Below are 17,554 nucleotides of genomic sequence, written 5' to 3' on the forward strand. Positions count from 1 at the left end.
ATTTCGTTGAAAATGGGGGGGGGGGGGGCATTTATTTGGTTTGCCTACCCTGGTGAAAATTCCTGGCGCCGCCACTGGGTGTTCCCAGGTGGTCTCCCTCCCAAGTACTGACCGCGCTCGACGCTGCTTAACTTCGGTGATCGGACGAGAACCGGTGTATTCAGCGTGATTGGCCGTTGCCTAAGAATATCCCCAATAGCCCTCCTTCATAGAGTATATTTCGACCTATACCTCTACATGTTTTAAAATTAAGGTTTTTAAGTTATTTTTCTTGAAACGTTAATTTTAAGGAAAAAGAAAAACTTTTATCTTGACAAAGGACGACAAAATTCAATTAATACAAAATGTAGCCAAAAAAAAATTGTAAGCCAACGGCACGCGGTGTTCCCAGGTGGTCTCCCTCCCAAGTACTGACCGCGCTCGACGCTGCTTAACTTCGGTGATCGGACGAGAACCGGTGTATTCAGCGTGATATGGCCGTTGCCGAAAGAATATCCCCAATAGCTCTCCTTCGTAGAGTATATTTCGACCTATACCTCTACATGTTTTAAAATTAAGGTTTTTAAGTTATTTTTCTTGAAACGTTAATTTTAAGGAAAAAGAAAAACTTTTATCTTGACAAAGGACAACAAAATTCAATTAATACAAAATGTAGCCAAAAAAAAATTGTAAGCCAACGGCACGCGGTGTTCCCAGGTGGTCTCCCTCCCAAGTACTGACCGCGCTCGACGCTGCTTAACTTCGGTGATAGGACGAGACATATACCTCTACATGTTTTAAAATTAAGGTTCTTGAGTCATTTTTCTTAAAACGTTAATTTTAAGGAAAAAGAAAAACCTTTATCTTGACAAAGGACGACAAAATTCAATTAATACAAAATGTAGCCAAAAAAAAATGTAAGCCAACGGCACGCGGTGTTCCCAGGTGGTCTCCCTCCCAAGTACTGACCGCGCTCGACGCTGCTTAACTTCGGTGATCGGACGAGAACCGGTGTATTCAGCGTGATATGGCCGTTGCCGAAAGAATATCCCCAATAGCCCTCCTTCATAGAGTATATTTCGACCTATACCTCTACATGTTTTAAAATTAAGGTTTTTAAGTTATTTTTCTTGAAACGTTAATTTTAAGGAAAAAGAAAAACTTTTATCTTGACAAAGGACGACAAAATTCAATTAATACAAAATGTAGCCAAAAAAAAATTGTAAGCCAACGGCACGCGGTGTTCCCAGGTGGTCTCCCTCCCAAGTACTGACCGCGCTCGACGCTGCTTAACTTCGGTGATAGGACGAGACATATACCTCTACATGTTTTAAAATTAAGGTTCTTGAGTCATTTTTCTTAAAACGTTAATTTTAAGGAAAAAGAAAAAACTTTTAACTTGACAAAAGACGACGAAATTCAATTAATACAAAATGTAGCCAAAAAAAATTGTAAGCCTACGGCACGCGGTGTTCCCAGGTGGTCTCCCTCCCAAGTACTGACCGCGCTCGACGCTGCTTAACTTCGGTGATAGGACGAGACATATACCTCTACATGTTTTAAAATTAAGGTTCTTGAGTTATTTTTCTTGAAACGTTAATTTTAAGGAAAAAGAAAAACTTTTATCTTGACAGAGGACGACAAAATTCAATTAATACCAAATGTAGCCAAAACAAATTGTAAGCCAACGGCACGCGGTGTTCCCAGGTGGTCTCCCTCCCAAGTACTGACCGCGCTCGACGCTGCTTAACTTCGGTGATCGGACGAGAACCGGTGTATTCAGCGTGATATGGCCGTTGCCGAAAGAATATCCCCAATAGCCCTCCTTCATAGAGTATATTTCGACCTATACCTCTACATGTTTTAAAATTAAGGTTTTTAAGTTATTTTTCTTGAAACGTTAATTTTAAGGAAAAAGAAAAACTTTTATCTTGACAAAAGACGACGAAATTCAATTAATAAAAAATGTAGCCAAAACAAATTGTAAGCCAACGGCACGCGGTGTTCCCAGGTGGTCTCCCTCCCAAGTACTGACCGCGCTCGACGCTGCTTAACTTCGGTGATCGGACGAGAACCGGTGTATTCAGCGTGATATGGCCGTTGCCGAAAGAATATCCCCAATAGCCCTCCTTCATAGAGTATATTTCGACCTATACCTCTACATGTTTTAAAATTAAGGTTTTTAAGTTATTTTTCTTGAAACGTTAATTTTAAGGAAAAAGAAAAACTTTTATCTTGACAAAGGACGACAAAATTCAATTAATACAAAATGTAGCCAAAAAAAAATTGTAAGCCAACGGCACGCGGTGTTCCCAGGTGGTCTCCCTCCCAAGTACTGACCGCGCTCGACGCTGCTTAACTTCGGTGATCGGACGAGAACCGGTGTATTCAGCGTGATATGGCCGTTGCCGAAAGAATATCCCCAATAGCCCTCCTTCATAGAGTATATTTCGACCTATACCTCTACATGTTTTAAAATTAAGGTTTTTAAGTTATTTTTCTTGAAACGTTAATTTTAAGGAAAAAGAAAAAAACTTTTATCTTGACAAAAGACGACGAAATTCAATTAATACAAAATGTAGCCGAAACAAATTGTAAGCCAACGGCACGCGGTGTTCCCAGGTGGTCTCCCTCCCAAGTACTGACCGCGCTCGACGCTGCTTAACTTCGGTGATCGGACGAGAACCGGTGTATTCAGCGTGATATGGCCGTTGCCTAAGAATATCCCCAATAGCCCTCCTTCATAGAGTATATTTCGACCTATACCTCTACATGTTTTAAAATTAAGGTTTTTAAGTTATTTTTCTTGAAACGTTAATTTTAAGGAAAAAGAAAAACTTTTATCTTGACAAAGGACGACAAAATTCAATTAATACAAAATGTAGCCAAAAAAAAATTGTAAGCCAACGGCACGCGGTGTTCCCAGGTGGTCTCCCTCCCAAGTACTGACCGCGCTCGACGCTGCTTAACTTCGGTGATCGGACGAGAACCGGTGTATTCAGCGTGATATGGCCGTTGCCGAAAGGATATCCCCAATAGCTCTCCTTCATAGAGTATATTTCGACCTATACCTCTACATGTTTTAAAATTAAGGTTTTTAAGTTATTTTTCTTGAAACGTTAATTTTAAGGAAAAAGAAAAACTTTTATCTTGACAAAGGACGACAAAATTCAATTAATACAAAATGTAGCCAAAAAAAATTGTAAGCCAACGGCACGCGGTGTTCCCAGGTGGTCTCCCTCCCAAGTACTGACCGCGCTCGACGCTGCTTAACTTCGGTGATCGGACGAGAACCGGTGTATTCAGCGTGATTGGCCGTTGCCTAAGAATATCCCCAATAGCTCTCCTTCATAGAGTATATTTCGACCTATACCTCTACATGTTTTAAAATTAAGGTTTTTAAGTTATTTTTCTTGAAACGTTAATTTTAAGGAAAAAGAAAAACTTTTATCTTGACAAAGGACGACAAAATTCAATTAATACAAAATGTAGCCAAAAAAAATTGTAAGCCAACGGCACGCGGTGTTCCCAGGTGGTCTCCCTCCCAAGTACTGACCGCGCTCGACGCTGCTTAACTTCGGTGATCGGACGAGAACCGGTGTATTCAGCGTGATTGGCCGTTGCCTAAGAATATCCCCAATAGCTCTCCTTCATAGAGTATATTTCGACCTATACCTCTACATGTTTTAAAATTAAGGTTTTTAAGTTATTTTTCTTGAAACGTTAATTTTAAGGAAAAAGAAAAACTTTTATCTTGACAAAGGACGACAAAATTCAATTAATACAAAATGTAGCCAAAAAAAAATTGTAAGCCAACGGCACGCGGTGTTCCCAGGTGGTCTCCCTCCCAAGTACTGACCGCGCTCGACGCTGCTTAACTTCGGTGATCGGACGAGAACCGGTGTATTCAGCGTGATATGGCCGTTGCCGAAAGAATATCCCCAATAGCCCTCCTTCATAGAGTATATTTCGACCTATACCTCTACATGTTTTAAAATTAAGGTTTTTAAGTTATTTTTCTTGAAACGTTAATTTTAAGGAAAAAGAAAAACTTTTATCTTGACAAAAGACGACGAAATTCAATTAATACAAAATGTAGCCAAAAAAAATTGTAAGCCTACGGCACGCGGTGTTCCCAGGTGGTCTCCCTCCCAAGTACTGACCGCGCTCGACGCTGCTTAACTTAGGTGATAGGACGAGACATATACCTCTACATGTTTTAAAATTAAGGTTCTTGAGTCATTTTTCTTAAAACGTTAATTTTAAGGAAAAAGAAAAAACTTTTAACTTGACAAAAGACGACGAAATTCAATTAATACAAAATGTAGCCAAAAAAAATTGTAAGCCTACGGCACGCGGTGTTCCCAGGTGGTCTCCCTCCCAAGTACTGACCGCGCTCGACGCTGCTTAACTTCGGTGATATAACGAGACATATACCTCTACATGTTTTAAAATTAAGGTTCTTGGGTCATTTTTCTTAAAACGTTAATTTTAAGGAAAAAGAAAAAACTTTAAACTTGACAAAAGACGACGAAATTCAATTAATACAAAATGTAGCCAAAAAAAAATTGTAAGCCAACAGCACGCGGTGTTCCCAGGTGGTCTCCCTCCCAAGTACTGACCGCGCTCGACGCTGCTTAACTTCGGTGATCGGACGAGAACCGGTGTATTCAGCGTGATATGGCCGTTGCCGAAAGAATATCCCCAATAGCCCTCCTTCATAGAGTATATTTCGACCTATACCTCTACATGTTTTAAAATTAAGGTTTTTAAGTTATTTTTCTTGAAACGTTAATTTTAAGGAAAAAGAAAAAAACTTTTATCTTGACAAAAGACGACGAAATTCAATTAATACAAAATGTAGCCAAAACAAATTGTAAGCCAACGGCACGCGGTGTTCCCAGGTGGTCTCCCTCCCAAGTACTGACCGCGCTCGACGCTGCTTAACTTCGGTGATCGGACGAGAACCGGTGTATTCAGCGTGATTGGCCGTTGCCTAAGAATATCCCCAATAGCCCTCCTTCATAGAGTATATTTCGACCTATACCTCTACATGTTTTAAAATTAAGGTTTTTAAGTTATTTTTCTTGAAACGTTAATTTTAAGGAAAAAGAAAAACTTTTATCTTGACAAAGGACAACAAAATTCAATTAATACAAAATGTAGCCAAAAAAAAATTGTAAGCCAACGGCACGCGGTGTTCCCAGGTGGTCTCCCTCCCAAGTACTGACCGCGCTCGACGCTGCTTAACTTCGGTGATAGGACGAGACATATACCTCTACATGTTTTAAAATTAAGGTTCTTGAGTCATTTTTCTTAAAACGTTAATTTTAAGGAAAAAGAAAAACCTTTATCTTGACAAAGGACGACAAAATTCAATTAATACAAAATGTAGCCAAAAAAAATGTAAGCCAACGGCACGCGGTGTTCCCAGGTGGTCTCCCTCCCAAGTACTGACCGCGCTCGACGCTGCTTAACTTCGGTGATCGGACGAGAACCGGTGTATTCAGCGTGATATGGCCGTTGCCGAAAGAATATCCCCAATAGCCCTCCTTCATAGAGTATATTTCGACCTATACCTCTACATGTTTTAAAATTAAGGTTTTTAAGTTATTTTTCTTGAAACGTTAATTTTAAGGAAAAAGAAAAACTTTTATCTTGACAAAGGACGACAAAATTCAATTAATACAAAATGTAGCCAAAAAAAAATTGTAAGCCAACGGCACGCGGTGTTCCCAGGTGGTCTCCCTCCCAAGTACTGACCGCGCTCGACGCTGCTTAACTTCGGTGATATAACGAGACATATACCTCTACATGTTTTAAAATTAAGGTTCTTGGGTCATTTTTCTTAAAACGTTAATTTTAAGGAAAAAGAAAAAACTTTAAACTTGACAAAAGACGACGAAATTCAATTAATACAAAATGTAGCCAAAAAAAAATTGTAAGCCAACAGCACGCGGTGTTCCCAGGTGGTCTCCCTCCCAAGTACTGACCGCGCTCGACGCTGCTTAACTTCGGTGATAGGACGAGACATATACCTCTACATATTTTAAAATTAAGGTTCTTGAGTCATTTTGCTTAAAACGTTAATTTTAAGGAAAAAGAAAAAACTTTTATCTTGACAAAAGACGATGAAATTCAATTAATACAAAATGTAGCCAAAAAAATTGTAAGCCAACGGCACGCGGTGTTCCCAGGTGGTCTCCCTCCCAAGTACTGACCGCGCTCGACGCTGCTTAACTTCGGTGATCGGACGAGAACCGGTGTATTCAGCGTGATATGGCCGTTGCCGAAAGAATATCCCCAATAGCCCTCCTTCATAGAGTATATTTCGACCTATACCTCTACATGTTTTAAAATTAAGGTTTTTAAGTTATTTTTCTTGAAACGTTAATTTTAAGGAAAAAGAAAAACTTTTATCTTGACAAAGGACGACAAAATTCAATTAATACAAAATGTAGCCAAAAAAAAATTGTAAGCCAACGGCACGCGGTGTTCCCAGGTGGTCTCCCTCCCAAGTACTGACCGCGCTCGACGCTGCTTAACTTCGGTGATCGGACGAGAACCGGTGTATTCAGCGTGATATGGCCGTTGCCGAAAGAATATCCCCAATAGCCCTCCTTCATAGAGTATATTTCGACCTATACCTCTACATGTTTTAAAATTAAGGTTTTTAAGTTATTTTTCTTGAAACGTTAATTTTAAGGAAAAAGAAAAAAACTTTTATCTTGACAAAAGACGACGAAATTCAATTAATACAAAATGTAGCCAAAACAAATTGTAAGCCAACGGCACGCGGTGTTCCCAGGTGGTCTCCCTCCCAAGTACTGACCGCGCTCGACGCTGCTTAACTTCGGTGATCGGACGAGAACCGGTGTATTCAGCGTGATTGGCCGTTGCCTAAGAATATCCCCAATAGCCCTCCTTCATAGAGTATATTTCGACCTATACCTCTACATGTTTTAAAATTAAGGTTTTTAAGTTATTTTTCTTGAAACGTTAATTTTAAGGAAAAAGAAAAACTTTTATCTTGACAAAGGACGACAAAATTCAATTAATACAAAATGTAGCCAAAAAAAAATTGTAAGCCAACGGCACGCGGTGTTCCCAGGTGGTCTCCCTCCCAAGTACTGACCGCGCTCGACGCTGCTTAACTTCGGTGATCGGACGAGAACCGGTGTATTCAGCGTGATATGGCCGTTGCCGAAAGAATATCCCCAATAGCTCTCCTTCGTAGAGTATATTTCGACCTATACCTCTACATGTTTTAAAATTAAGGTTTTTAAGTTATTTTTCTTGAAACGTTAATTTTAAGGAAAAAGAAAAACTTTTATCTTGACAAAGGACAACAAAATTCAATTAATACAAAATGTAGCCAAAAAAAAATTGTAAGCCAACGGCACGCGGTGTTCCCAGGTGGTCTCCCTCCCAAGTACTGACCGCGCTCGACGCTGCTTAACTTCGGTGATAGGACGAGACATATACCTCTACATGTTTTAAAATTAAGGTTCTTGAGTCATTTTTCTTAAAACGTTAATTTTAAGGAAAAAGAAAAACCTTTATCTTGACAAAGGACGACAAAATTCAATTAATACAAAATGTAGCCAAAAAAAAATGTAAGCCAACGGCACGCGGTGTTCCCAGGTGGTCTCCCTCCCAAGTACTGACCGCGCTCGACGCTGCTTAACTTCGGTGATCGGACGAGAACCGGTGTATTCAGCGTGATATGGCCGTTGCCGAAAGAATATCCCCAATAGCCCTCCTTCATAGAGTATATTTCGACCTATACCTCTACATGTTTTAAAATTAAGGTTTTTAAGTTATTTTTCTTGAAACGTTAATTTTAAGGAAAAAGAAAAACTTTTATCTTGACAAAGGACGACAAAATTCAATTAATACAAAATGTAGCCAAAAAAAAATTGTAAGCCAACGGCACGCGGTGTTCCCAGGTGGTCTCCCTCCCAAGTACTGACCGCGCTCGACGCTGCTTAACTTCGGTGATAGGACGAGACATATACCTCTACATGTTTTAAAATTAAGGTTCTTGAGTCATTTTTCTTAAAACGTTAATTTTAAGGAAAAAGAAAAAACTTTTAACTTGACAAAAGACGACGAAATTCAATTAATACAAAATGTAGCCAAAAAAAATTGTAAGCCTACGGCACGCGGTGTTCCCAGGTGGTCTCCCTCCCAAGTACTGACCGCGCTCGACGCTGCTTAACTTCGGTGATAGGACGAGACATATACCTCTACATGTTTTAAAATTAAGGTTCTTGAGTTATTTTTCTTGAAACGTTAATTTTAAGGAAAAAGAAAAACTTTTATCTTGACAGAGGACGACAAAATTCAATTAATACCAAATGTAGCCAAAACAAATTGTAAGCCAACGGCACGCGGTGTTCCCAGGTGGTCTCCCTCCCAAGTACTGACCGCGCTCGACGCTGCTTAACTTCGGTGATCGGACGAGAACCGGTGTATTCAGCGTGATATGGCCGTTGCCGAAAGAATATCCCCAATAGCCCTCCTTCATAGAGTATATTTCGACCTATACCTCTACATGTTTTAAAATTAAGGTTTTTAAGTTATTTTTCTTGAAACGTTAATTTTAAGGAAAAAGAAAAACTTTTATCTTGACAAAAGACGACGAAATTCAATTAATAAAAAATGTAGCCAAAACAAATTGTAAGCCAACGGCACGCGGTGTTCCCAGGTGGTCTCCCTCCCAAGTACTGACCGCGCTCGACGCTGCTTAACTTCGGTGATCGGACGAGAACCGGTGTATTCAGCGTGATATGGCCGTTGCCGAAAGAATATCCCCAATAGCCCTCCTTCATAGAGTATATTTCGACCTATACCTCTACATGTTTTAAAATTAAGGTTTTTAAGTTATTTTTCTTGAAACGTTAATTTTAAGGAAAAAGAAAAACTTTTATCTTGACAAAGGACGACAAAATTCAATTAATACAAAATGTAGCCAAAAAAAAATTGTAAGCCAACGGCACGCGGTGTTCCCAGGTGGTCTCCCTCCCAAGTACTGACCGCGCTCGACGCTGCTTAACTTCGGTGATCGGACGAGAACCGGTGTATTCAGCGTGATATGGCCGTTGCCGAAAGAATATCTCCAATAGCCCTCCTTCATAGAGTATATTTCGACCTATACCTCTACATGTTTTAAAATTAAGGTTTTTAAGTTATTTTTCTTGAAACGTTAATTTTAAGGAAAAAGAAAAAAACTTTTATCTTGACAAAAGACGACGAAATTCAATTAATACAAAATGTAGCCGAAACAAATTGTAAGCCAACGGCACGCGGTGTTCCCAGGTGGTCTCCCTCCCAAGTACTGACCGCGCTCGACGCTGCTTAACTTCGGTGATCGGACGAGAACCGGTGTATTCAGCGTGATATGGCCGTTGCCTAAGAATATCCCCAATAGTTCTCCTTCATAGAGTATATTTCGACCTATACCTCTACATGTTTTAAAATTAAGGTTTTTAAGTTATTTTTCTTGAAACGTTAATTTTAAGGAAAAAGAAAAACTTTTATCTTGACAAAGGACGACAAAATTCAATTAATACAAAATGTAGCCAAAAAAAAATTGTAAGCCAACGGCACGCGGTGTTCCCAGGTGGTCTCCCTCCCAAGTACTGACCGCGCTCGACGCTGCTTAACTTCGGTGATCGGACGAGAACCGGTGTATTCAGCGTGATATGGCCGTTGCCGAAAGGATATCCCCAATAGCTCTCCTTCATAGAGTATATTTCGACCTATACCTCTACATGTTTTAAAATTAAGGTTTTTAAGTTATTTTTCTTGAAACGTTAATTTTAAGGAAAAAGAAAAACTTTTATCTTGACAAAGGACGACAAAATTCAATTAATACAAAATGTAGCCAAAAAAAAATTGTAAGCCAACGGCACGCGGTGTTCCCAGGTGGTCTCCCTCCCAAGTACTGACCGCGCTCGACGCTGCTTAACTTCGGTGATAGGACGAGACATATACCTCTACATGTTTTAAAATTAAGGTTCTTGAGTCATTTTTCTTAAAACGTTAATTTTAAGGAAAAAGAAAAACCTTTATCTTGACAAAGGACGACAAAATTCAATTAATACAAAATGTAGCCAAAAAAAAATTGTAAGCCAACGGCACGCGGTGTTCCCAGGTGGTCTCCCTCCCAAGTACTGACCGCGCTCGACGCTGCTTAACTTCGGTGATCGGACGAGAACCGGTGTATTCAGCGTGATATGGCCGTTGCCGAAAGAATATCCCCAATAGCCCTCCTTCATAGAGTATATTTCGACCTATACCTCTACATGTTTTAAAATTAAGGTTTTTAAGTTATTTTTCTTGAAACGTTAATTTTAAGGAAAAAGAAAAACTTTTATCTTGACAAAGGACGACAAAATTCAATTAATACAAAATGTAGCCAAAAAAAAATTGTAAGCCAACGGCACGCGGTGTTCCCAGGTGGTCTCCCTCCCAAGTACTGACCGCGCTCGACGCTGCTTAACTTCGGTGATAGGACGAGACATATACCTCTACATGTTTTAAAATTAAGGTTCTTGAGTCATTTTTCTTAAAACGTTAATTTTAAGGAAAAAGAAAAAACTTTTAACTTGACAAAAGACGACGAAATTCAATTAATACAAAATGTAGCCAAAAAAAATTGTAAGCCTACGGCACGCGGTGTTCCCAGGTGGTCTCCCTCCCAAGTACTGACCGCGCTCGACGCTGCTTAACTTCGGTGATAGGACGAGACATATACCTCTACATGTTTTAAAATTAAGGTTCTTGAGTTATTTTTCTTGAAACGTTAATTTTAAGGAAAAAGAAAAACTTTTATCTTGACAAAGGACGACAAAATTCAATTAATACCAAATGTAGCCAAAACAAATTGTAAGCCAACGGCACGCGGTGTTCCCAGGTGGTCTCCCTCCCAAGTACTGACCGCGCTCGACGCTGCTTAACTTCGGTGATCGGACGAGAACCGGTGTATTCAGCGTGATATGGCCGTTGCCGAAAGAATATCCCCAATAGCCCTCCTTCATAGAGTATATTTCGACCTATACCTCTACATGTTTTAAAATTAAGGTTTTTAAGTTATTTTTCTTGAAACGTTAATTTTAAGGAAAAAGAAAAACTTTTATCTTGACAAAAGACGACGAAATTCAATTAATAAAAAATGTAGCCAAAACAAATTGTAAGCCAACGGCACGCGGTGTTCCCAGGTGGTCTCCCTCCCAAGTACTGACCGCGCTCGACGCTGCTTAACTTCGGTGATCGGACGAGAACCGGTGTATTCAGCGTGATATGGCCGTTGCCGAAAGAATATCCCCAATAGCCCTCCTTCATACAGTATATTTCGACCTATACCTCTACATGTTTTAAAATTAAGGTTTTTAAGTTATTTTTCTTGAAACGTTAATTTTAAGGAAAAAGAAAAACTTTTATCTTGACAAAGGACGACAAAATTCAATTAATACAAAATGTAGCCAAAAAAAAATTGTAAGCCAACGGCACGCGGTGTTCCCAGGTGGTCTCCCTCCCAAGTACTGACCGCGCTCGACGCTGCTTAACTTCGGTGATCGGACGAGAACCGGTGTATTCAGCGTGATATGGCCGTTGCCGAAAGAATATCCCCAATAGCCCTCCTTCATACAGTATATTTCGACCTATACCTCTACATGTTTTAAAATTAAGGTTTTTTAGTTATTTTTCTTGAAACGTTAATTTTAAGGAAAAAGAAAAACTTTTATCTTGACAAAGGACGACAAAATTCAATTAATACAAAATGTAGCCAAAACAAATTGTAAGCCAACGGCACGCGGTGTTCCCAGGTGGTCTCCCTCCCAAGTACTGACCGCGCTCGACGCTGCTTAACTTCGGTGATCGGACGAGAACCGGTGTATTCAGCGTGATATGGCCGTTGCCGAAAGAATATCCCCAATAGCCCTCCTTCATAGAGTATATTTCGACCTATACCTCTACATGTTTTAAAATTAAGGTTTTTAAGTTATTTTTCTTGAAACGTTAATTTTAAGGAAAAAGAAAAACTTTTATCTTGACAAAGGACGACAAAATTCAATTAATACAAAATGTAGCCAAAAAAAAATTGTAAGCCAACGGCACGCGGTGTTCCCAGGTGGTCTCCCTCCCAAGTACTGACCGCGCTCGACGCTGCTTAACTTCGGTGATCGGACGAGAACCGGTGTATTCAGCGTGATATGGCCGTTGCCGAAACGTGATATGACCGTTGCCGAAAGAATGTCCCCAATAGCCCTCCTTCATAGAGTATATTTCGACCTATACCTCTACATGTTTTAAAATTAAGGTTCTTGAGTCATTTTTCTTAAAACGTTAATTTTAAGGAAAAAGAAAAAACTTTTATCTTGACAAAAGACGACGAAATTCAATTAATACAAAATGTAGCCAAAACAAATTGTAAGCCAACGGCACGCGGTGTTCCCAGGTGGTCTCCCTCCCAAGTACTGACCGCGCTCGACGCTGCTTAACTTCGGTGATAGGACGAGACATATACCTCTACATGTTTTAAAATTAAGGTTCTTGAGTCATTTTTCTTAAAACGTTAATTTTAAGGAAAAAGAAAAAACTTTAAACTTGACAAAAGACGACGAAATTCAATTAATACAAAATGTAGCCAAAAAAAAATTGTAAGCCAACGGCACGCGGTGTTCCCAGGTGGTCTCCCTCCCAAGTACTGACCGCGCTCGACGCTGCTTAACTTCGGTGATAGGACGAGACATATACCTCTACATATTTTAAAATTAAGGTTCTTGAGTCATTTTGCTTAAAACGTTAATTTTAAGGAAAAAGAAAAAACTTTTATCTTGACAAAAGACGATGAAATTCAATTAATACAAAATGTAGCCAAAAAAATTGTAAGCCAACGGCACGCGGTGTTCCCAGGTGGTCTCCCTCCCAAGTACTGACCGCGCTCGACGCTGCTTAACTTCGGTGATCGGACGAGAACCGGTGTATTCAGCGTGATATGGCCGTTGCCGAAAGAATATCCCCAATAGCCCTCCTTCATAGAGTATATTTCGACCTATACCTCTACATGTTTTAAAATTAAGGTTTTTAAGTTATTTTTCTTGAAACGTTAATTTTAAGGAAAAATAAAAACTTTTATCTTGACAAAGGACGACAAAATTCAATTAATACAAAATGTAGCCAAAAAAAAATTGTAAGCCAACGGCACGCGGTGTTCCCAGGTGGTCTCCCTCCCAAGTACTGACCGCGCTCGACGCTGCTTAACTTCGGTGATAGGACGAGACATATACCTCTACATGTTTTAAAATTAAGGTTCTTGAGTCATTTTTCTTAAAACGTTAATTTTAAGGAAAAAGAAAAAACTTTAAACTTGACAAAAGACGACGAAATTCAATTAATACAAAATGTAGCCAAAAAAAAATTGTAAGCCAACGGCACGCGGTGTTCCCAGGTGGTCTCCCTCCCAAGTACTGACCGCGCTCGACGCTGCTTAACTTCGGTGATAGGACGAGACATATACCTCTACATATTTTAAAATTAAGGTTCTTGAGTCATTTTGCTTAAAACGTTAATTTTAAGGAAAAAGAAAAAACTTTTATCTTGACAAAAGACGATGAAATTCAATTAATACAAAATGTAGCCAAAAAAATTGTAAGCCAACGGCACGCGGTGTTCCCAGGTGGTCTCCCTCCCAAGTACTGACCGCGCTCGACGCTGCTTAACTTCGGTGATCGGACGAGAACCGGTGTATTCAGCGTGATATGGCCGTTGCCGAAAGAATATCCCCAATAGCCCTCCTTCATAGAGTATATTTCGACCTATACCTCTACATGTTTTAAAATTAAGGTTTTTAAGTTATTTTTCTTGAAACGTTAATTTTAAGGAAAAAGAAAAACTTTTATCTTGACAAAGGACGACAAAATTCAATTAATACAAAATGTAGCCAAAAAAAAATTGTAAGCCAACGGCACGCGGTGTTCCCAGGTGGTCTCCCTCCCAAGTACTGACCGCGCTCGACGCTGCTTAACTTCGGTGATCGGACGAGAACCGGTGTATTCAGCGTGATATGGCCGTTGCCGAAAGAATATCCCCAATAGCCCTCCTTCATAGAGTATATTTCGACCTATACCTCTACATGTTTTAAAATTAAGGTTCTTGAGTCATTTTTCTTAAAACGTTAATTTTAAGGAAAAAGAAAAAACTTTTATCTTGACAAAAGACGACGAAATTCAATTAATACAAAATGTAGCCAAAACAAATTGTAAGCCAACGGCACGCGGTGTTCCCAGGTGGTCTCCCTCCCAAGTACTGACCGCGCTCGACGCTGCTTAACTTCGGTGATCGGACGAGAACCGGTGTATTCAGCGTGATATGGCCGTTGCCGAAAGAATATCCCCAATAGCCCTCCTTCATAGAGTATATTTCGACCTATACCTCTACATGTTTTAAAATTAAGGTTTTTAAGTTATTTTTCTTGAAACGTTAATTTTAAGGAAAAAGAAAAACTTTTATCTTGACAAAAGACGACGAAATTCAATTAATACAAAATGTAGCCAAAAAAAATTGTAAGCCTACGGCACGCGGTGTTCCCAGGTGGTCTCCCTCCCAAGTACTGACCGCGCTCGACGCTGCTTAACTTCGGTGATAGGATGAGACATATACCTCTACATGTTTTAAAATTAAGGTTCTATAGTTATTTTTCTTGAAACGTTAATTTTAAGGAAAAAGAAAAACTTTTATCTTGACAAAGGACGACAAAATTCAATTAATACCAAATGTAGCCAAAACAAATTGTAAGCCAACGGCACGCGGTGTTCCCAGGTGGTCTCCCTCCCAAGTACTGACCGCGCTCGACGCTGCTTAACTTCGGTGATCGGACGAGAACCGGTGTATTCAGCGTGATATGGCCGTTGCCGAAAGAATATCCCCAATAGCCCTCCTTCATAGAGTATATTTCGACCTATACCTCTACATGTTTTAAAATTAAGGTTTTTAAGTTATTTTTCTTGAAACGTTAATTTTAAGGAAAAAGAAAAACTTTTATCTTGACAAAAGACGACAAAATTCAATTAATACAAAATGTAGCCAAAACAAATTGTAAGCCAACGGCACGCGGTGTTCCCAGGTGGTCTCCCTCCCAAGTACTGACCGCGCTCGACGCTGCTTAACTTCGGTGATAGGACGAGACATATACCTCCACATGTTTTAAAATTAAGGTTCTTGAGTCATTTTTCTTAAAACGTTAATTTTAAGGAAAAAGAAAAAACTTTTAACTTGACAAAAGACGACGAAATTCAATTAATACAAAATGTAGCCAAAAAAAATTGTAAGCCTACGGCACGCGGTGTTCCCAGGTGGTCTCCCTCCCAAGTACTGACCGCGCTCGACGCTGCTTAACTTCGGTGATAGGACGAGACATATACCTCTACATGTTTTAAAATTAAGGTTCTTGAGTTATTTTTCTTGAAACGTTAATTTTAAGGAAAAAGAAAAACTTTTATCTTGACAAAGGACGACAAAATTCAATTAATACCAAATGTAGCCAAAACAAATTGTAAGCCAACGGCACGCGGTGTTCCCAGGTGGTCTCCCTCCCAAGTACTGACCGCGCTCGACGCTGCTTAACTTCGGTGATCGGACGAGATCCTGTGTATTCAGCGTGATATGGCCGTTGCCGAAAGGATATCCCCAATAGCCCTCCTTCATAGAGTATATTTCGACCTATACCTCTACATGTTTTAAAATTAAGGGTTTTAAGTTATTTTTCTTGAAACGTTAATTTTAAGGAAAAAGAAAAACTTTTATCTTGACAAAGGACGACAAAATTCAATTAATACAAAATGTAGCCAAAAAAAAATTGTAAGCCAACGGCACGCGGTGTTCCCAGGTGGTCTCCCTCCCAAGTGGTATTAATTTATCGAGATAACCCTTAAAGATATATCTCCGCAATTTAGAGTTATTTGTTAAAAATGTTATCCCAGTTCATCCCGCCCGGTATAAAGTTCTAATTACAATTAAAATAATTGAGACGAAACGACCAATTTTAATTTATTCAGAATATCATAAGTTAAGTAGTTACAACAGTGAGTAAGACGTACTATAACAATGCACAATGGAATTAAACCCTTTTTACAGAACAAGTTTATCAGTTGAATATAATACGAAGCAAATTTTAATGAAAGAAATATTTACAGAGGGTATTATAACGACCTTTCGCTTTTTGGTTTATAATTTTAACGGAATCGGGCCGATTTTAATTAAACGATAGTTTATCGAAATTGTGTTAAAAGAATATTCCTTAAAGCCGCGCGATAAATTTACGAGATTAATTTCCCGTCGCCGTTATATCGAAAATGTATTTGATTCGGGATTGCCAGAACTGTAATTTCGTGGGCGAGTGATTAGAAAATAAAATGGCAACCAGAATTATGCAAAACTATGAATGTTTATTTTTATTCAGAACAGTCTATGGAACATTCTAGATTTAACTTTCATCACTAAGCCAACAGTATGTATCCCTTATACGTAATTGTACAGAACTGGTACTCAAGTGTCTAAGACTGGATTTGTCTTAGTTCATCGTGATTGAAAAATAAACCAAAACATACACTTAAGTAAATATCATAAATTATACTGAGTAATTTTAACTAAATTCAAACTACCTAACTATAAACTCTGTCTTAATTTAACAGCTGAGAGCTGTTCGCTACTAATTACTTCCAATCTACTTAATTAGCCTCACAGGTTGAGTTGATAATTTCTAGGGTAAAATTAGGTTATCCCAATTCAAAAAATAATAACAATCAATTTTATCTTACAGCTGACTTGAGTTAGTTCACAATTACTTTAACACTTTCAGTCTTAAACACGCACTGTTCATACACTTAAGTCCATTCACTCACGTTCCAAACGCGAAACACAATTTAATTCTTTTCTTGACCGAAGACCGAACATACTAATTAAAACCGCAAAGTTACCTCATAACTTTTGACCGACACCAGGACCCCGTCCTGTAGTAGTTCGTCTGACAGCCAAGAACTAAGAAAGAATAAATCTTCTAAATTGACCGCAACGGCGTTATATACGTTTATTTTGTGTTTTTTTAACCCCTCGAAATTTGACTAAAGTTCAAAAAATTGAAGAGATTATTTTTTTACCCGGTTTGATTGATAGTTCTCCACACGGTGGCGCTATATTATTACTTTGATATAGTTTCCGCGGGAGATTTGAATAATTATCCTTTTTCTAAGCGTTATTAAATGGTTTCTTTACTTTTCATTACTGTAGGAAGTCAATGGCTCGGCGGATAACTATCTGCATTATAACGATGCGACCCGAGTTCAATTCCTGAACACGATCAAATAAATTAAAATACTCAGATATTTAATTAAATATAATATTAATATAATTTATAAATATTTAATTAAATATAAGATTAATATAATTTATAAATATTTAATTAAATATAATATTAATATAATTTATAAATATTTAATTAAATATAAGATTAATATAATTTATAAATATTTAATTAAATATAAGATTAATATAATTTATAAATATTTAA

General features: G+C 38.6%; 30 non-coding genes and 6 pseudogenes across 30 annotated transcripts; all 36 read right to left on the reverse strand.

Moving 5' to 3' along the window:
• Positions 1 to 63: 63 nt before the first annotated feature.
• LOC149943138 (5S ribosomal RNA) lies at positions 64 to 181 on the reverse strand (annotated as a pseudogene).
• Positions 182 to 366: 185 nt separating this feature from the next.
• Positions 367 to 485, reverse strand: LOC149943139 (5S ribosomal RNA). The gene has a single exon (XR_016481777.1). It is a non-coding gene; the product is annotated as a 5S ribosomal RNA (ribosomal RNA).
• A 414-nt stretch (positions 486 to 899) lies between these two features.
• On the reverse strand, positions 900 to 1,018 carry LOC149943140 (5S ribosomal RNA). The gene has a single exon (XR_016481778.1). It is a non-coding gene; the product is annotated as a 5S ribosomal RNA (ribosomal RNA).
• Positions 1,019 to 1,661: 643 nt separating this feature from the next.
• On the reverse strand, positions 1,662 to 1,780 carry LOC149943141 (5S ribosomal RNA). The gene has a single exon (XR_016481780.1). It is a non-coding gene; the product is annotated as a 5S ribosomal RNA (ribosomal RNA).
• A 185-nt stretch (positions 1,781 to 1,965) lies between these two features.
• Positions 1,966 to 2,084, reverse strand: LOC149943142 (5S ribosomal RNA). The gene has a single exon (XR_016481784.1). It is a non-coding gene; the product is annotated as a 5S ribosomal RNA (ribosomal RNA).
• A 186-nt stretch (positions 2,085 to 2,270) lies between these two features.
• On the reverse strand, positions 2,271 to 2,389 carry LOC149943143 (5S ribosomal RNA). Its single transcript, XR_016481786.1, has one exon. It is a non-coding gene; the product is annotated as a 5S ribosomal RNA (ribosomal RNA).
• Positions 2,390 to 2,576: 187 nt separating this feature from the next.
• On the reverse strand, positions 2,577 to 2,695 carry LOC149943144 (5S ribosomal RNA). Its single transcript, XR_016481787.1, has one exon. It is a non-coding gene; the product is annotated as a 5S ribosomal RNA (ribosomal RNA).
• A 185-nt stretch (positions 2,696 to 2,880) lies between these two features.
• Positions 2,881 to 2,999, reverse strand: LOC149943145 (5S ribosomal RNA). The gene has a single exon (XR_016481788.1). It is a non-coding gene; the product is annotated as a 5S ribosomal RNA (ribosomal RNA).
• A 185-nt stretch (positions 3,000 to 3,184) lies between these two features.
• LOC149943146 (5S ribosomal RNA) lies at positions 3,185 to 3,302 on the reverse strand (annotated as a pseudogene).
• A 184-nt stretch (positions 3,303 to 3,486) lies between these two features.
• On the reverse strand, positions 3,487 to 3,604 carry LOC149943147 (5S ribosomal RNA; annotated as a pseudogene).
• A 185-nt stretch (positions 3,605 to 3,789) lies between these two features.
• On the reverse strand, positions 3,790 to 3,908 carry LOC149943148 (5S ribosomal RNA). The gene has a single exon (XR_016481789.1). It is a non-coding gene; the product is annotated as a 5S ribosomal RNA (ribosomal RNA).
• Positions 3,909 to 4,552: 644 nt separating this feature from the next.
• On the reverse strand, positions 4,553 to 4,671 carry LOC149943149 (5S ribosomal RNA). Its single transcript, XR_016481816.1, has one exon. It is a non-coding gene; the product is annotated as a 5S ribosomal RNA (ribosomal RNA).
• A 187-nt stretch (positions 4,672 to 4,858) lies between these two features.
• On the reverse strand, positions 4,859 to 4,976 carry LOC149943150 (5S ribosomal RNA; annotated as a pseudogene).
• Positions 4,977 to 5,388: 412 nt separating this feature from the next.
• On the reverse strand, positions 5,389 to 5,507 carry LOC149943151 (5S ribosomal RNA). Its single transcript, XR_016481790.1, has one exon. It is a non-coding gene; the product is annotated as a 5S ribosomal RNA (ribosomal RNA).
• Positions 5,508 to 6,151: 644 nt separating this feature from the next.
• On the reverse strand, positions 6,152 to 6,270 carry LOC149943152 (5S ribosomal RNA). Its single transcript, XR_016481791.1, has one exon. It is a non-coding gene; the product is annotated as a 5S ribosomal RNA (ribosomal RNA).
• Positions 6,271 to 6,456: 186 nt separating this feature from the next.
• LOC149943153 (5S ribosomal RNA) lies at positions 6,457 to 6,575 on the reverse strand. The gene has a single exon (XR_016481792.1). It is a non-coding gene; the product is annotated as a 5S ribosomal RNA (ribosomal RNA).
• A 187-nt stretch (positions 6,576 to 6,762) lies between these two features.
• On the reverse strand, positions 6,763 to 6,880 carry LOC149943154 (5S ribosomal RNA; annotated as a pseudogene).
• Positions 6,881 to 7,065: 185 nt separating this feature from the next.
• Positions 7,066 to 7,184, reverse strand: LOC149943155 (5S ribosomal RNA). The gene has a single exon (XR_016481793.1). It is a non-coding gene; the product is annotated as a 5S ribosomal RNA (ribosomal RNA).
• A 414-nt stretch (positions 7,185 to 7,598) lies between these two features.
• Positions 7,599 to 7,717, reverse strand: LOC149943156 (5S ribosomal RNA). The gene has a single exon (XR_016481794.1). It is a non-coding gene; the product is annotated as a 5S ribosomal RNA (ribosomal RNA).
• A 643-nt stretch (positions 7,718 to 8,360) lies between these two features.
• On the reverse strand, positions 8,361 to 8,479 carry LOC149943157 (5S ribosomal RNA). The gene has a single exon (XR_016481796.1). It is a non-coding gene; the product is annotated as a 5S ribosomal RNA (ribosomal RNA).
• Positions 8,480 to 8,664: 185 nt separating this feature from the next.
• LOC149943158 (5S ribosomal RNA) lies at positions 8,665 to 8,783 on the reverse strand. The gene has a single exon (XR_016481797.1). It is a non-coding gene; the product is annotated as a 5S ribosomal RNA (ribosomal RNA).
• Positions 8,784 to 8,969: 186 nt separating this feature from the next.
• LOC149943159 (5S ribosomal RNA) lies at positions 8,970 to 9,088 on the reverse strand. The gene has a single exon (XR_016481798.1). It is a non-coding gene; the product is annotated as a 5S ribosomal RNA (ribosomal RNA).
• A 187-nt stretch (positions 9,089 to 9,275) lies between these two features.
• LOC149943160 (5S ribosomal RNA) lies at positions 9,276 to 9,394 on the reverse strand. The gene has a single exon (XR_016481800.1). It is a non-coding gene; the product is annotated as a 5S ribosomal RNA (ribosomal RNA).
• Positions 9,395 to 9,579: 185 nt separating this feature from the next.
• LOC149943161 (5S ribosomal RNA) lies at positions 9,580 to 9,698 on the reverse strand. Its single transcript, XR_016481801.1, has one exon. It is a non-coding gene; the product is annotated as a 5S ribosomal RNA (ribosomal RNA).
• A 415-nt stretch (positions 9,699 to 10,113) lies between these two features.
• On the reverse strand, positions 10,114 to 10,232 carry LOC149943162 (5S ribosomal RNA). The gene has a single exon (XR_016481802.1). It is a non-coding gene; the product is annotated as a 5S ribosomal RNA (ribosomal RNA).
• A 643-nt stretch (positions 10,233 to 10,875) lies between these two features.
• LOC149943163 (5S ribosomal RNA) lies at positions 10,876 to 10,994 on the reverse strand. The gene has a single exon (XR_016481803.1). It is a non-coding gene; the product is annotated as a 5S ribosomal RNA (ribosomal RNA).
• A 185-nt stretch (positions 10,995 to 11,179) lies between these two features.
• On the reverse strand, positions 11,180 to 11,298 carry LOC149943164 (5S ribosomal RNA). The gene has a single exon (XR_016481804.1). It is a non-coding gene; the product is annotated as a 5S ribosomal RNA (ribosomal RNA).
• A 186-nt stretch (positions 11,299 to 11,484) lies between these two features.
• LOC149943165 (5S ribosomal RNA) lies at positions 11,485 to 11,603 on the reverse strand. The gene has a single exon (XR_016481805.1). It is a non-coding gene; the product is annotated as a 5S ribosomal RNA (ribosomal RNA).
• A 185-nt stretch (positions 11,604 to 11,788) lies between these two features.
• On the reverse strand, positions 11,789 to 11,907 carry LOC149943166 (5S ribosomal RNA). The gene has a single exon (XR_016481806.1). It is a non-coding gene; the product is annotated as a 5S ribosomal RNA (ribosomal RNA).
• Positions 11,908 to 12,093: 186 nt separating this feature from the next.
• LOC149943167 (5S ribosomal RNA) lies at positions 12,094 to 12,212 on the reverse strand. The gene has a single exon (XR_016481808.1). It is a non-coding gene; the product is annotated as a 5S ribosomal RNA (ribosomal RNA).
• Positions 12,213 to 12,878: 666 nt separating this feature from the next.
• On the reverse strand, positions 12,879 to 12,997 carry LOC149943168 (5S ribosomal RNA). Its single transcript, XR_016481809.1, has one exon. It is a non-coding gene; the product is annotated as a 5S ribosomal RNA (ribosomal RNA).
• A 644-nt stretch (positions 12,998 to 13,641) lies between these two features.
• On the reverse strand, positions 13,642 to 13,760 carry LOC149943169 (5S ribosomal RNA). Its single transcript, XR_016481810.1, has one exon. It is a non-coding gene; the product is annotated as a 5S ribosomal RNA (ribosomal RNA).
• Positions 13,761 to 13,946: 186 nt separating this feature from the next.
• On the reverse strand, positions 13,947 to 14,065 carry LOC149943170 (5S ribosomal RNA). Its single transcript, XR_016481811.1, has one exon. It is a non-coding gene; the product is annotated as a 5S ribosomal RNA (ribosomal RNA).
• A 186-nt stretch (positions 14,066 to 14,251) lies between these two features.
• On the reverse strand, positions 14,252 to 14,370 carry LOC149943171 (5S ribosomal RNA). Its single transcript, XR_016481812.1, has one exon. It is a non-coding gene; the product is annotated as a 5S ribosomal RNA (ribosomal RNA).
• Positions 14,371 to 14,783: 413 nt separating this feature from the next.
• Positions 14,784 to 14,902, reverse strand: LOC149943172 (5S ribosomal RNA). Its single transcript, XR_016481813.1, has one exon. It is a non-coding gene; the product is annotated as a 5S ribosomal RNA (ribosomal RNA).
• Positions 14,903 to 15,544: 642 nt separating this feature from the next.
• Positions 15,545 to 15,663, reverse strand: LOC149943173 (5S ribosomal RNA; annotated as a pseudogene).
• Between the last annotated feature and the right edge of the window lie 1,891 nt (positions 15,664 to 17,554).

This window comes from Leiobunum rupestre, chromosome 6, assembly GCF_980474605.1.
Source record: "Leiobunum rupestre chromosome 6, qqLeiRupe1.1.hap1, whole genome shotgun sequence".
Classification (NCBI taxonomy): Eukaryota; Metazoa; Arthropoda; class Arachnida; order Opiliones; family Sclerosomatidae; genus Leiobunum; species Leiobunum rupestre.